The sequence below is a fragment of the Sorex fumeus genome, unplaced genomic scaffold (genome assembly GCF_029834395.1).
Source record: "Sorex fumeus unplaced genomic scaffold, SorFum_2.1 ptg000131l, whole genome shotgun sequence".
NCBI classification, from domain to species: domain Eukaryota; kingdom Metazoa; phylum Chordata; class Mammalia; order Eulipotyphla; family Soricidae; genus Sorex; species Sorex fumeus.
The window spans coordinates 37,393,253-37,409,709 of record NW_026606188.1 but is presented as its reverse complement, the minus strand read 5'-3'; the positions used below and the strand labels follow the sequence as shown (position 1 = coordinate 37,409,709).

Sequence of the window (16,457 nt, the reverse complement as noted above, 5' to 3'; positions counted from 1 at the left end):
TGCCTCGCACAGTGCTCATTGTCTAAAACAAAAAGCCTTCTCCATTACTATGAAATGCAATCAAACGAAAATCACGAGTGTCCAAGCACATGAAATAAGTCATTACTGAACTGATCATTTTTGTGAGAGGAAGATCTGATCACAATGAAAGAAACATGTAAAATGGAAATGGTGGGTGAGCGAGACTGCTCAGTGGTCTCGGGGGCCCTCAGCGAAGGGTGACCAGCTCCTCTGAGGATGTGGGGTGAATAGCCACAGTGTTGTCGAAGTTGGCTTTCCTTGCGCCCATTTTCAGGACCACAGCAAAGCCCTGCAGCATCTCATCACAGCCGATCCCCTGCATGTGGATCCCAATCTCCTTTTCCTCTTTGAAGGCACAGACCATTTTCATCACACATTTTGTTTTCCTTCTGGTAACAGCATGGTACATTGGGGTAAAGGTGTTTGAATAGGTCTTCACATTTTCTCATCCAAACTTATCAACAGCCTCCTCTTCAGTGAGCCCCACTGTCCCGATGGGTGGGTGGCTGAAGACCACGGTGGGAGTGTTGTCTTGGTCCAACTTGGAATCCTTTTTGCATTCAAACAGTCGATGGGCAAGTTTCGGGCCAGCAACAGGGCAACTGGAGTAAGAAGGGTTTTTCCACACACATCCCTGACTGCGTAGACGCCTTTGATGCTAGTGTTCTGGAACTCATCTACTATGATATGACCTTTATCATCAATCTGAACCCCCACTTTTTCTAAATTCAGGCTCCTGGAATTCGGGTCGGGCCCAGTGGCCCAGAGCAGGCAAGTCCACGTCGGAGATTGTGCACTCAGAAGGGTTCTGGCCAGGTTCTGAAGTTACTGTACAGAGATCCAGGCCCAAGGAAGTCTTCTTAACTTCTTTGACCTGCGAGAACTTCAGGACCTCCATGCCAGCGTTCTCCAGCTCTTCGGTGCAGTTTGAACTGATCAATGAATCAAAAGTTCTCAGCACCTTATCGTGCCTGTATCATTAGCGATGTCTTAGAACCCAGGGCTGAGAGGATCCCAGCGATCTCCGCAGCAATGTAACCTGCACCTACAATGACCCTGCAGCTCTGCAACTCTTCCAGCTGGAAAAATCCATCACTGGTGATCCCCCAGGCTGGCCCCCGGGATCTGGCTCTCCTGCGGGCGTGAGGACACCCTGCCTGTGGCGATCAGGATGTGTGGGGCCCTGTACTTGATTCTGTTGACCTCGATCATTGGCCTGGAATCATTGGTGAAGGCTGCGTGGCCATGAATGGTATCTCTATGGGATTTGGTGAGGTTGTTTTGGTAGATGCTGCCCAGGCGGTTCACTAGGCGTCTTGCTTTTCCTTTACCACATGCCAATTGAACTGACTCTCACAGTTCTGAAAGCCGTAATCGATGTGATTGTGTATGAATTCAGAGTGGACAGCTGTATTACACATTACCTTTTGGGGCACACAGCCAACATTCACGCAGGTGCCGCCCACCTTGTGGCTCTTCATCAAGGAGGCCCTGGTGCCCAGCTTGGCCGTTGGCGGTGCACTGATCAACCCGCCAGAGCCGCCGCCTATGGATCACCTGTAAAATCTTATCTCACAGAAGGTTGTGTGTTCACGGGCTCACTGGATGGCACTGTCTCACTGCCTGCGTTTGGTGCTCTTGAGCCGCTGTGTGTGGCCTGGATTCCAACGGCTGTTGGCCAAGGGCAGACGGAAGAAAAAACGGGGGCCAGGCCGGTCTATATCAATAGTAGTTTATTCCAATCCTCTTCACTCCTGTCTTTCTAGGCCTCCTTCTCTCCTGGGCCCCAATCTTGGAACCTCTCTCCTTCTGGCTCTGACTCTGGATCTCTGGAGCCCGAGCTCTCTCGCTTCTGACTCCCCTCACCGAGCTTACATCTTAGTTTATATAGCAGTCACGTAAGGCGGTGACATAAAGGTGGGTTGAATACTGACGAATCAACAAAGAGAGGTAAGACCACTCCTCCAAGAGATTAACTCAAGGATAAAATCTCATCTACAGAGATTACTTCAGATTACTAGGAGATCCGCTCAAGGGTGGAATCCCAACAAGGGGTGTTCTTCCCTCAGTTAGTAATCTACTTAAATAGTTGTAATAAATCTACTTCTAATATTTCTAGCAATGTCATTCTGTATGAGCACAGTAAGAAATATAAATTTAGTCTGGTTCTTCCTGAGAACATCTCACTATACATTTCGCAGTCCTCAGGCCAGGTTAATCTTCCTAGCTCCAGCAGGGTCCTAGTCTCGTCGTTACTTTTGGATCATGACAGCATTTGCCCTCAACTTATAGTTGAGTATCCTGGCTCTTTGGCCTGGCCCATTTCGATGCCAGGGTAGCTCACTGCTTGCCCTGGGTCAGTTCCTCGTCAGGACCCTGCTTTTGGGGTGCTAGGAACTAAGGGCAACTGAGTCAAGAAATGAGATGCCCAGGAGTAAATATTATTCGGAGTCAATCAACTCCCAAGTTACAAAGCATAATATTAACTGGCTTCTTGTGTCCACACAGAAAGGACATTGCTTACAAGTTCAGTGTCCTTAGATGGGTGTGATCTGACAAACCTAAACTACCTGAGGAAGGACAAAAGAGTGTTATCCTACAATCACTGGGTAAGTTGTATGCAGTGAGGGCCGCTCGAGGCTCAGGCCGGCTGGCCATGGCGCAGGCGGTTTGTTGTGTTTTTTAATTGTTGTTTTGGTTTTGGACGACACGCCCAAGCTCATGGTTTATGCCTGGCTGTGTCATATGGGATTCTTGGGCTTGAACCCTAGTTGACTGCATGCAAGGCAAGTGCCATAAGCATTGAACTATCTCTCCAAGGTAAGGTAATTTTTTAGTATTAAAAACAAATCATAATTATCTAAGGTTTTAGTTATTAAGGGGAATTGAGAAAATGTTTATAAGAATCCTATCTAATTCTTTGCAAAACTCCTGCAATAATACCCCAAAGTTCATCAAAATAATCATATAGAGTAATTTGTTTATTCATTTAGCACACTCCCCAATAAAAGAACGTGCACAAACACAGGGCTGGAGCGATAGCACAGCGGTAGGGCGTTTGCCTTGCATGCAGCCAACATGGCCAACCCAAGTTCGATTCCTCCGCCCCTCTCAGAGATCCCTGCAAGCTACCGAGAGTATCCCCCCCCCCCCATGCAGAGCCTGGCAAGCTACCCGTGATGTATTCGTATATGCCAAACACAGTAACAACAATGTCTCCAATGGAGACGTTACTGGGCCCACTCCAGCAAATCGATGAACAACGGGAGGACAGTGACAGTGACAGCACAAACACAGTAGACTAAAAGGAAAATGGACTAGAAGGAACTATATCAACAAATATTGTGTGGTTTTCTCTGGGTTGTAGGTTTATGAATTGCATTTTTTCTGCATAATATTTGCCTATATTTCTAACTTTCTTATAAAGATGTTCTACTTCCATAATTAAAATTTGGTTTGAAAAAAGGAAAAGGAACGTAGTATAAACACAGCTTATGAACTACATTTGTTAAGGTTCTAAGAATGTTAATTGATGCAAAACAGAATGTTAACTAATTTTTTCTAGTAGTTAAGAACAAGTACAGTGGGAGCCAAGACATTGGTTGGGTAAAGCATCTGGAGGGTGTAGAATTGCTTCCTGTGTTCTAATGCTTTATGATTTATGAAAAATAAATCTCAATACAAGCCTTTTCCTAATAAAAATCAAGTAACTTTGAAAATGTTGTTTGACATCAGTTTTTTTTCAAGACCAAACTAAAACACCAGCTACAGAGTAGAACTAGAAAGAAATGTGCAAAGAGGAATACAAATATATTATTATCATTAACAATATTAGTAGTAATAGGAATATGGTGGTAATAGCACTTATTATACTTAACATTTTCTGGCATTATCCTTTAGTATGATCTAACCCAAAACTTTGTACACTGTTGGGTTCTTTGAAGGCATGGTTCTATCTTAGCCACTCTTGAATGCTCCCAAGTTTCCAACATAAAACCTTTCTATCATTTACAAAATGTTCAAAAATACTAATATTATTGAATTATGAAAATTTTCATAAATGTTTAGAATTTTTTCATGCTTCTTGAAAAATAACCATATCTAAAAGAGTAACATCATATTCCAACAGAGTATATTTTGGGAGAGCTAGTTGACTGGTATCTCTTATTGGTATCATAAAATAGAAATGCAAAGAATTTATCAATGTGCAGTGAAATATTTGTGGAAAAAAAGAATAGAATATGTAAGATTTTTATAAAAATAGCAGTACTGATCAAATCACTTTTTATTATTTCAGCTGAAAACAACTAGGACTTCTCACAGAAATAAAAAGGATGGACAAAAATAATCAACATTAATTTTGCTTATTCTAGTGGTCAGACATATTCTGAATCCTTTTGTTTTATTTTGATTAAATTTTTATATGCTTGAATGAGGCAAGAATTATCACCTATCTTTTAGATGAAGAAATGAGCTAGATAGGTGCTTTATTCTGGTAAAAAAAATTCTTTAGAGGATAATAAAATATGAGAACTTTCAAATTGAGTTAAAATCAATACAAAACAAAGTTTTTAAGTCACCTTTTAACTTTTATAAAAATTCTACTAAAACTAGGTGTTATTACAACTGTGGCTACTTTTAATTGTCAATCTGTATTCATCCTGTTGATTGTCTTTCTGTCTCTTAGGAATTCTAGGCTCTTTTCTACATGGCAAACATACTGCTATAATGAAAATTTGTTGAGTGCTGTGTTTTGACAAGTACAGCAATTGACCACTTTCATGCATTTTCTATGATTAGGTAATTAATTCCCATTGCTCTATCTCTTTGTGTCTTGTAGAAGATGAAGAATAAAGAAAAATAAGGGAAATACATGACTGCTTTAACCGTTAAACAGAAACACCTCATTGGGATATTGTTTCTTATATATGCCTAGTGATAGTTTCTGCTTAAGATCTCACATTGGAAATTAAATTCTGAATACCTTTTAATAATGTATTTACTTGGCTTTGGCAGAGAGAGAGAGAGACAGAGAGAGAGAGAGAGACAGAGGAAGAGGAAGAGGGAGTGAGAGACAGGGAGAGAAAGAGTGAGATGGAAAGAGAATTAACAAAAGCAATGGAAGGAATATCTTCTTATCACTTATCACTTAACTTCCCGTTAGTCGTCGATTTGCTCGAGCGGGCGCCAGTAACGTCTCCATTTGTCCCTGTCGCGTGCTAGTGTAGCCCAATGGCATCTGTTCACTCCGGGAACATGAAGGGCCTCAAACCGAACGTTCATGATCTTGACGAAGAAGTCTGACCATCTGGTAGGTGGGCGGCCACGCGGTCTCTTGACATCCCGTGGAATCCAATCAGTAACAGCTCTAGTCCAACAGTCGTCTTTAAATCTCATTACGTGACCAGCCCATCTGATTTTCAACACCTTGGCAAATGAGACAGCGTCCCTGATCCTTGATCGTCGACGGATGTCAGAACTCCGGATTCGTTCTCTCATTTGAGTGAAACGTGATATTCCAAGCATAGCTCTTTCTATTCTTCTTTGGGAGACCTGAATGGCGTTCTCATCTTGTTTGCGTAGGGCCCAGGTCTCTGAGGCATACGTTAATGCAGGAAGAACAGTGGAATCAAAGAATTGTGCCCGGAGCCGGAGGTTCTTCGTCCTCTTAGCTATTTCTTCGACGTTCTTGAAGGCGTTCCAAGCAGCTCTCTTCCTCCTGCGCAGCTCGGGTGCCAGGTCATTTGTCATGTTGACCTCTCGACCTAGGTACACATAGCTGTTGCATTCGGAGATGGTCGTTCCATTGAGAGCGAATGGGGCGTCAGGAACAAGGCTGTTTCTCATAAACATTGTCTTCGTAAGATTCAGCTGTAGTCCTACCTTTCCACACTCACGGTCAAAGTCGGCCAGCATTTGTGCCGCTTGGCTGATGTTTGGTGTTATTAAAACAATATCATCAGCAAAGCGGAGGTGGTGTAATTGCCGACCATCTATCTTCACTCCCATTCCTTCCCATTCCAGTCGTCGCATGATGTTCTCGAGGGTGGAACTGAAGAGTTTCGGTGAAATGGTATCACCCTGCCACACCCCTCTCTTGACATCAACGATCACTTCTTTGTAGAATGGTGAGATCCTGGTAGTGAATCCGCAATACAGCTCACGGAGGATCCTGATGTATTGGGCTTGAATGCCCTGATTGGCTAGGGCTTCAATGACCGCTTCCGTCTCAACAGAATCAAAGGCCTTCTTTAAATCAATGAACGTTAAGCAGAGCGGCATCTTGAACTCCTGAGAAACCTCAATGAGCTTGGTTATTGTGTGGATATGGTCGATGGTGCTGAATCCTTTGCGGAGCTAATTCGCCAGCGTGGTTTGGCGCATGCCTCAGGCAACCGCAAGCTAACGTCCGAGCTTGCAAAGCAGTGCAGAGATGCGATCAAGGAAGACCTCAAAGAGAGAAGAGCAGAAGTACTGGTAGATGCGGCAGAAGCCGGGAAAAGTATTCGTAAGGCCCGCCTGTCCTTCGCCAACTATAAGACCAAGATGACTGCCCTCCGACGTCCTGATGGATCCATCACATCCTCCAGAACGGCAATGGAGAAGATTATCCATGACTTCTACTCAAATCTCTTCGATAGCCATGTCCACTTGCCAACATACCAAATTCCACAGGATGGGTATGTTGTTCCCAACGAATATCTTCTGATTTTTAAATTTTTGTTATTTTGTATCTGCACAAAGGAAGCTACACAAAATTGTCTTGCCTTTGTCTAGGACACTCATCTGCAAATTTACTTCCATGTTTCTAAATAAACTGAAAGTAACAATCATATTACAGGGAAACCCCTTATACTCCTTTTATTCTTCCTTTGTTTCATAAATAAAAATTCAGTTTCAATCCCTTAAGTGTATGCTTGAATATATTTTTCTTTATAAAGGAATCTCATTGTCTTAATATATAATTTAGTCAACTTTAGGTATTAGAATTCCATACATTAAAGGCAAAATGACCCAAACTCACAGGTAGTTTGTAATTATTTGATGAAGATACATGTTAAGCTTTTCACAATCAAATCAGTCTGCTATGTTCAGGGTTTTCTTTGTGGAACAATTCTTCTGAAGCACCATCAGGAAAAGAACATTGCCAAATCTTTTATGAAATGACTCATCTTAATTAAATCTGCCGAACAAATTTCTACTTTCACAGTCACATAAACATGAGAATACTATAATGTCCAGTTGAAAACCAGAAAAAAAAATGAAACAGAAGGCTGGGTGGTGATCTGCACATTTGAAGAGGATTCTAGAAAGAACAAAATGATATGGTCATTTGATCAAAGTAAATCAGACATCTAAATATCTGATTCCATTTCAAGTCATATCTGAGTCAGATAAAGTGTTTTCCACACTGGATGCTAAGAGGGACACATGACAAAATGGCAGCAGATCTTTCTCCAAATGTTTTATTTACCTCAAGCAATTAGCCAAAGGTGGAAGACAAAGTTTTCAGTTTGTTTGACAATGGTAATCTCCTATATATATGTATATAATTTTTACCACTTAGTTTTTTTGTTTTGCCTTGCTTTGTTTTAGTTCTTCCCTGAAGGGTGGGAAGAGTAAAGAACACTCCCTGTGGTGTTCAGGGGACCATATTTCAGCTATGTTAAAGGCACATAATTTTACTGCTATTCTATCTCTCTGGTCTATTTACTACTTATTTTTGGGGCGGGGGCTTATTATTTTTTACTGTCAGAGTTCTAAACTATTGTTTATTTTTATTCTCTTTATTTCAGTGTCTTGGGTATCTTAGTCCAATATTCTAAGAAGAACTAAAATGAAACAAGAGACTGTAACACTTTCTTTTTGACTTGTAGGTTCTGTGTTCTATTCGAATATTTTGCTTAAAACTCATTGTGATGTACCTCAGTTAATGGTTTTGAAGAGATGTTTTTTGCAGTCAGTTTTCCAGTTAGTCTATCTAGTTAACTATAAGGCACTAATGCTTTGCATTTAATATAGAAATAGAACTTTTTATTAAAACAACAAACCATTTACCTAGACTCCTAAATATTTATCTCTAAAAGATTATATAGAGAGATGCAGATTCTGAAGAAAATGAATAGCTGAAACAATTAAATACCTTTATCATTAGCTGTAATGATACTCTTATTAGGTTCTGAAGAAAATTTCCCTTTAAAACACCAATTTCTCTTAATGTCAGTGCAAAAAATAAACCCATTTCTTGGATCATTGCTAAGTACACAGGGGAAAGCTTCCTTTTTTCTTCATCTTGCTTGGTTCTGTTTCCTAAATAAGAAGTGTAAAACATCTACTTGCTTCTCCAGTATTCTCAGTCACACATTTACCTAGGATTTATTTCAAATCGTAGAAGAAAACAGTCTTTGTTACAAGGGTTTTCTTTTTTCTTTTTTGTTTTTTTATCATTACCTTTAAGTTTCTGTTAAATGTGCCTTACTTCTTCTTGATAATACCAAATTTATTTCAAAACTTCAAGAAATCTGTAAGAAAAAAATCACATTTGGATTTTTAATACCAGATTTATGCAATTTTATGTTTTGAAATTTATTAGCAATTAATTACTAGAAGATTCTAGAACGTATAGTAGGTATAGTTAGAATGCTGATTCAGCAGATATTTTGCTCATAAAGTAAAATCATCTCTCTTACTGGATGATGATCCCATCATTTATCAAAGCTTTTTACATCTAGTTTGTAACAAACAATATTTTTGTTTCAAAGCAAAATCCAAGAAACTATCACAAAGAGAAACAGTTATTAACACACCAACTATGTACTGAATGATTAATAAAGAGCAAAAGAAGCCTCATGAAAATGGCAAATTTTCCCCTTCAGTGACCAGCTTAGGTCTTTAATTATAAATTATATTTTGTATAAAATAACTACAGAAAATTTTAACCTTTTATGAAAGTTCTTTGCCCCCCTACCCTCTGCCCGCCCCCTCCCCAGACACGAACAAAAGGACATAGTGGACAATGCAGATGGTTACTTCTTCAACGGTGACTTCTGCACTTTCTGGCCAACTGAATACAAATTTCATTAGAAAATCATGCAGAGATTTCTTACCATGAAAGTCAGGCAAGATGAGGGATAAAATGAAAGAAAAGGGGACAACTAAGGGGAGGTTCTCCCAAAAATTAGAGAGGCAGTAGAGATTCCTTCTGCTCTGTAACTCCGAATTAATCACATAATCCCAGGTGCTTGAAATTACTACTTTGTATTTGAAATGAGGTTGTAAATATCAGAAACATTATAAAAAAAAATCCTGTCTGACTATATTCAACTTTGGAACCAATTCTGCAACTGACTCTCTTCCTTTCCCCTACTATGGGCAAAAACAATTGACTATCAGGGTAAAGTGTTTAAAGACATACAATATTTTCCTAAAATAAATTAATGATTATCTGCTTTTATTGGAATAATGATATTATTGCTTTGATAAAATTGATATCCTAGATTGTTAAAATTTGATCATTGAAATGGATAAAAATTCACTCAAAATAGTCCACTGTACAGTAATAATTATTAAATTGATAAACACCATTTACATGTACATATTAATGTTTAATAAAATTGCTCCACTTATTTTTTCTGAAGTTTTTTAAAAATATAATGAATTGTAGCTAAAAGAATTCCAAACTTTTAAAAGTATATTTTACCTCGAGATATGCTTTCTTATCATATCAAGTCGAAAAAACAAATATTTTTTAATTGTGTATTTGCAGTATTCCTTTTTTTAATAATTTAGTGTGTCTCAATGGTGCAGTATTCCTTTTTCTAATAATTGAGTGTGTCTCAATAGTGCTCAACTTCCACTGGGAAGCCAGATATACCTTCAATGAGTTGTTCTTAGATGAGCCTTTAGCTATAGGAAAATTTGCTTGGTTTCATTCTCCAGGGCCCTTGGGAACTCTGTCCATGATTAATCCTTTTCAAACAATTTTTTCCCCTTACATTCTCCAGAAATTATTTCTCTTTCCGTAAACAACAACTATGACTATTAGAAAAGTTATTCTCATACGATTTTTAATAGATGTTGAGAAATCATTTTAGAAGTATCCAAAATGATTTCTACTTTTGTATTTTATTCTACCTTTGTTCTTATCAGGGATAACTGTTTTTTAAATTTTAACTTTCTCATTCTAATAATGACAAAAAATATCATTTCCAAAAGTATCATTGACAATGATGCTTGATGTTTCTTTAACTATTAATGGTGTTGCATGTCTCCTGACTATCAACTATCATATTGATTTTCTTTTTAGTTAGTTGTCTGTATATATGATTTGACCGTTTTCTGAGTTGATACCTTCTCTTTTATGCATTTATCTGTAATAAGATCTTATAAACAATAGAAGATTATATGTTAAATCATATTTCAAATATTTTTCCTGATATTTGTATAGAGTTTATTCTTTATGGTACAATTCCCTCACTCGAACTTTAATTTCTGCATGACTATTTCTACCTATTTTATTACTTTGCTACATTGGTTTCCATCTTGGTTAAAATGATTTTCTAATTTCTACATATCTCCTTCCCTTTGCATATTTCTTTCTATTTAAGTTGTAATAATCTGGAATTAATATTTCTCCATCAGTGTACAACTCCCCTAATTTACTGCTGGTGACTAGCTAATTGTTCCAAGATCTTTAATTAAATAAATTATATTTACTCTGATTAATTTATTACTACTTTTGTCAAATAATGGATCTAATGCTATAATACATTTTTAAACTACTAATTTTGTTCCATTGATCTTAGTTCCTATGATGATACTATTGAATTATGAATAGTTATAATAATTTTAAATATTGATAGAATATGGGCTGGAGCAATTTGCCTTGCACGCAGCCAACATGGCCGATTCGATTCCTCCATCCCTCTTGGAGAGCCTGGCAAGCTACCGAGAGTATCTCACCCCCACGGCAGAGCCTGGTAAGCTCCCCATGACATATTCGATATGCCAAACACAGTTACAACAATGTCTCCAATGGAGACGTTACTGGGCCCGCTCGAGCAAATCGATGAACAACGGGAGGACAGTGACAGCGACAGATGTCTTCTTTCATTGTTTACTATTTCCTATAATTTGACCATAAATTTAAAATTCATTCTCTCATACATCAGAATGAATTAAAATTAAACTCAACTTCCTTTTGATCCTGAGAGCATAAAAACTGAAATAAAGGTGGGAGAGAACATTAAGAGATATTGAATGAATGAAATCTATGACTTTGTAAGGACTTCTGTCATCTTTGAAACCATAGATTGAGGCAGGATGAGACAGATTCTTTTTTTAATTAATTAATTAATTTATTTTTGGGGTTTTTGTTTTTATTTTTTTATTTATTTATCTTTTTAAAATTTATTTATTTATTGAATCACTGTGGGAAAAATTACAAAGCTTTCAGGTTTAAGTTTCGGTTTTGCAAATATCAAACATATTTTCCTTTACCAATACTTATTTTTCACCACGAAGAACCCCAATAACCCCCCCCAACCCTCCCAATACCTGTGAGGCAGAAGAATTCTAGTTAACACTCTATCTACTTCGACTAGATTCCTTGTTTCGATAAGAGATTCACCATTATTTTTTAGAATTTACACCCCCAAATCAGACATGCTGAAAAGGCATTGTGAAATAATTTGTCTTCTACAGCTGGTCATGAGAATCAACCAATGTCGCGCGGCCGTAAAAGCGGTCGCGCGATTTTGGATTTATGGTATTTTACTTATTAACCCTTATAAGATTGGTTTCTGTGCTCTGGAGCCATGACCCAGCCGGAGATCCGCTCGTGAGGGGCAACTCGTGACCTCGGTAGGGAGTGAAGGATGAGCCGGAAACGTCCCCCTTCCCATGAGGTTTCAGTCGCCCCATCACGACTAGCTCATACCTGGCTTTCCACAAAGCTCCCAATCGGCTGCCATCTTTATTTCCAGAGGGAAAAAGGTGGAAGGGACCAAGAGACAGATTCTTATCTTTTTTTCCATATTACAGAATTAGTGAGTTACGTAAATCATTGATGATCTTTTAAAATTTTTATACATAGTACCCTGAAATGTCTTTATCATATTCTGGCAGAAACTCAGTCATGTGCCACTGATCTTTATAAAATCTTCCCTGTATTAAAATATTTGATTCTAGGTAGACAGGATTATTTTCCCCATTTTAGACTATCATACGAGCGTTTGTTTTCCCAGGGAAATGTAGCTTGAAAATCGTTAAGCTGAGCTGTAAACCCAGGGATCCTGGTTCCATAAATTATATGCTATCACTCTTTATTCAGTGTCTTTTACCTTTGATCACTTGATCACTTGACTTCATTCATCATCAATTTGCTTGAGTAGGCGCAACTAATATCTCCATTTGTCCCTGTGCTAGTGTAGCACAAAGACGTTTATTCCAGGAACATGAAGAACCTCAAACCAATCGTTCAGGGTCTTGAGGAAGAAGTCTGACCATCTTGTAGGTGGGTGGCCACGTGATCTTTTGACATCCCGTGGAATCCAGTTGGTAACGGCTCTAGTCCAGTGGTCATCTCCAAATCTCATTACGTGTCCAGCCCATCTGATTTTCGACACCTTGGCAAATGAGACAGCATCCTTGATTCTTGACCATCAACAGAGGTCAGAACTCCAAATTCTTTTTCTCATTTAAGTGAAACGTGATACTCCAAGCATAACCCTTTCGATTCCTTTTTGCAAGACCCGAATAGCGTTCTCATCCTATTTGCATAGGGCCCAGGTCTCTGTTATTAGAACGATGTCATCAGCAAAGCAGTGGTGGTGTAGTTGCTGACCATCTTCACTCCCATGCTTTCCCATTCCAGTCGTCGCATGATGTTCTCGAGGGTGGCACTGAAGAGTTTTGGTGAAATGGTATCACCCTGCCGAACTCCTCTCTTGATATGGATGATTACTTCTTTGTAGAATGGTGAGATCTTGGTAGTGAATCCGCAATAGAGCTCACGAAGGATCCTGATGTATTGAGTTTGTACGCCCTGATTGGCTAGGGCTTCCATGACCGCTTCGGTCTAAACAGAATCAAAGGCCTTCTTTAAATCAATGAACGTTAGACAGAGTGGCATCTTGTACTCCCGAGAAACCTCAATGAGCTTAGTAATCGTGTGGATATGGTCGATGGTACTGAATCCTTTTTGGAATCCGGCTAATAACACCAAACATCAGCCAAGCAGCACAAATGCGGGCCGACTTTGACCGTGAGTGTGGAAAGGTAGGACTACAGCTGAATCTTACGAAGACAATGTTTATGAGAAACAGCCTTGTTCCTGACACTCCATTTGCTCTCAACGAAACCACCATCTCTGAATGCCACAGTTATATATACCTAGGTCGAGAAATCAACATGATGAATGACCTGGCACCTGAGTTGCGCAGGAGGAAGAGAGTGGCTTGGAATGCCTTCAAGAGCATTGAAGAAATAACTAAAAGGACAAAGAACCTCCAGCTACGAGCACATCTCTTTGATTCCACTGTTCTTCCTGCATTAACATATGCCTCAGAGACCTGGACCCTACGAAAACAGGATGAGAACGCTATTCGGGTCTCTCAAAGAGGAATCGAAAGAGCTATGCTTGGAATATCACTCAAGTGAGAGATAAAATCCGGAGTTCTGATCTTTGTCAACGCTCAAGAATCAGGGACGCTGTCTCATTTGCCAAGACATCAAAAATCAAATGGGCTGGACACATAATGAGGTTTACAGACAACCACTGGACTAGAGCCATTACTGATTGGATTCCACGGGACATCAAAAGATCACGTGGATGCCCAACTACAAGATGGTCAGGCTTCTTCGTCGAGACCCTGAATGATCGATTTGAGGCTCTGCATGTTCCTAGAATGAACAGATACCATTGCGCTACGCTAGCATGCAACCAGGATGAATGGTGACGTTACTGGCACCCACTCGAGTAAATCGATGAATAACGGGGATTAAGTGATTAAGTGATTAAGTGATTAGGTCTCTGAGGCATATATTAATGCAGGACAAACACTGGAATCAAAGAAATGTATCCAGAGCCAGAGGGTTTTCGTCCCCTTAGCTAATTCTTTGATGCTCTTAAAGGCATTCCATTCCAAGCCGCTCCTTTCCTCCTGCGCTACTCAGTGCCAGGTCATTCGTCATGTTGACTTCGGGACCTAGGTACATATAACTGTAGCATTCGAAGATGGTCATTCTGTTAATAGCTAATGGAACATCAGGAATGAAACTGTTTCTCATAAACATTGTCTTCATGAGATTCAGCTGTAATCCGACCTTTCCACACTCATGGTCGAAGTCAACCAGTATTTGTGCTGCTTGGCTAATGTTTGGTGTTATTAGAAGGATGACATCAGCAATGCGGAGATGGTGTAGTTGTTGACCATCTATCTTCACTCCCATTCCTTCCCATTCCAGTCATCGCATGACATTCTCCAGGGTGGCACTGAAGAGTTTCGGTGAAATAGTATCACCCTGCCCAACACCTCTCTTGACATTGATGATCACTTCTTCGTAGAATGGTGAGATCCTGGTAGTGAATCCATAGTATAGCTCACGGAGGATCCTGATGTGTTGAGTTTGAGTGCCCTGATTGACTAGGGCTTCAATGACCGCTTCCGTCTCAACAGAATCAAAGGCCTTTAAATCAATGAATGTTAGACAGAGCGGGATCTTGAACTCCTGAGAAACCTCAGTGAGCTTGGTTATCATGTGGATATGGTCAATCATGATGAATCATTTTTGGAAACTGGTTTGTTCGCATGGTTTTCCATCTAGTGTTCTGCCAATCCTACTCAGGATGACTCGAGTAAACAGCTTGTAGATGACAGACAATGGGCAGATCGGCAAATCGGGCCATAGTTGCAAATGTCGAGGATGTCTCCTTTCTTGTACAGTAGTACAGTCCTGCTGGTTTTCCATTGGGACGGAACCTTGCATTCAGACAGGTAGCATGTGAAGAGCCGAGCCAGTGTATTCATGAGTACTGATGGCAGGTTCTTCAGGTGTTCAGGTTTGACCTTATAGCACTTGTCTGGGCCAGGTGCTGTTCATTTCTTTACTGACGAAATGGCATGTCAGATTTCAGAAGGGAGAACATATGGAACGACACATCCTTCCTGCAGAATTGAGTATGTAGGCAGGTGAACGTGGCTCTCAAAAGAGATCTGAGTAGAAATCAAGGATAATCATCTCCATTGCCCTTCTTGAAGATGTAATAGATCCATCAAGATGTCAGAGGGCAGTCATCTTGGTCTTGTAATTGGCGAAGGACAGGCGGGCATTATGGATGTTTTTCCCGGCTTCTCCCACTTCTACCAGCACTTCTGCTCTTCTCTCTTTGAGATCTTCCTTTATAGCATCTCTGCACTTCTTTGTGAGCTCAGATGTTTGCTTGTGGTTGCCTGAGGCATGCACCAAACCACATTGGTGAATAAGCTCAAGAGTTTTTGATGACAGGCTTTTTATGTGGCTATCTCTCTCTTGGCGTTTCTCGCAGAATCATGGAAGTGCGGAATGAGTTGATCATTTTCCTTGTCAATGTTGTCAACAGCGGCATCATCCCATGTTGCAGCAATAGTGCCAAAGAGCTCCCAGGTGTTGGCCATTCTGTGAGTTCTCTTCATAAACTTTGCAACCTTTTCTCCCTGCTCTATGATGTAGAATTTTGCATGAAGTAGACGGTTGTCCAATCCCATTTGGAATTTTGGGACAACAGTGATATCAGTCAGGCAAAACTGGAGATTGAATATGATTTGGTCAATTTCATTGTGGAACCGTCCACCGGGAGACTTCCATGTCCAACATTTAGATTCGGCCTTCTGGAACTGTGAGTTACCATGGATGGTCTTGGTTGACATGATGAACTCAGACAGTCTGTCACCCTGTTCATTCCATTCTAGGCAATGTGCAATTCTTTGGCTGATCTTCTCAGTCCTATCTTGGCATTAAAATCACCCACAATGATCTTGTAGAAGGTGTGGTCTTCTTTATAGAACTTCTCCAGCTCCATGTAGAACTTCTCAATTTTTCCTTCATCATAATTGGATGTTGATGCATAGACAATGAAGATAGAAACTGCTGGCAGTGAGCCACATCTATTGAAGTGTAATTGTCCAATTCGGGTTTTTAGGCATTAGAATGAATCAATGCTCATGGCTAAGTTCGTGTTGACAAGGACCCCGATGCCACCGACACCTCTTTTATAGTGTGTTCCAAGGAACAGTTCTTCTCCAGTGTCGAAAATGGCGTAATTTGATTCATACCTTTTTGTCTTGGTCAGACCAATGATGTAGTATTTGATCTTTCGCACTTGTACTATCACGTCCTCAATGGATGCATCTGTTGCCAGCATACATGCATTGAAAGTACAGACAATCATTTTTGTC

At 39.9% G+C, this 16,457-nt stretch overlaps 1 pseudogene; it reads right to left on the bottom strand.

The window, feature by feature from the left end:
• Positions 1–207: 207 nt before the first annotated feature.
• LOC130046108 (glutathione reductase-like) lies at positions 208–2,679 on the bottom strand (annotated as a pseudogene).
• Between the last annotated feature and the right edge of the window lie 13,778 nt (positions 2,680–16,457).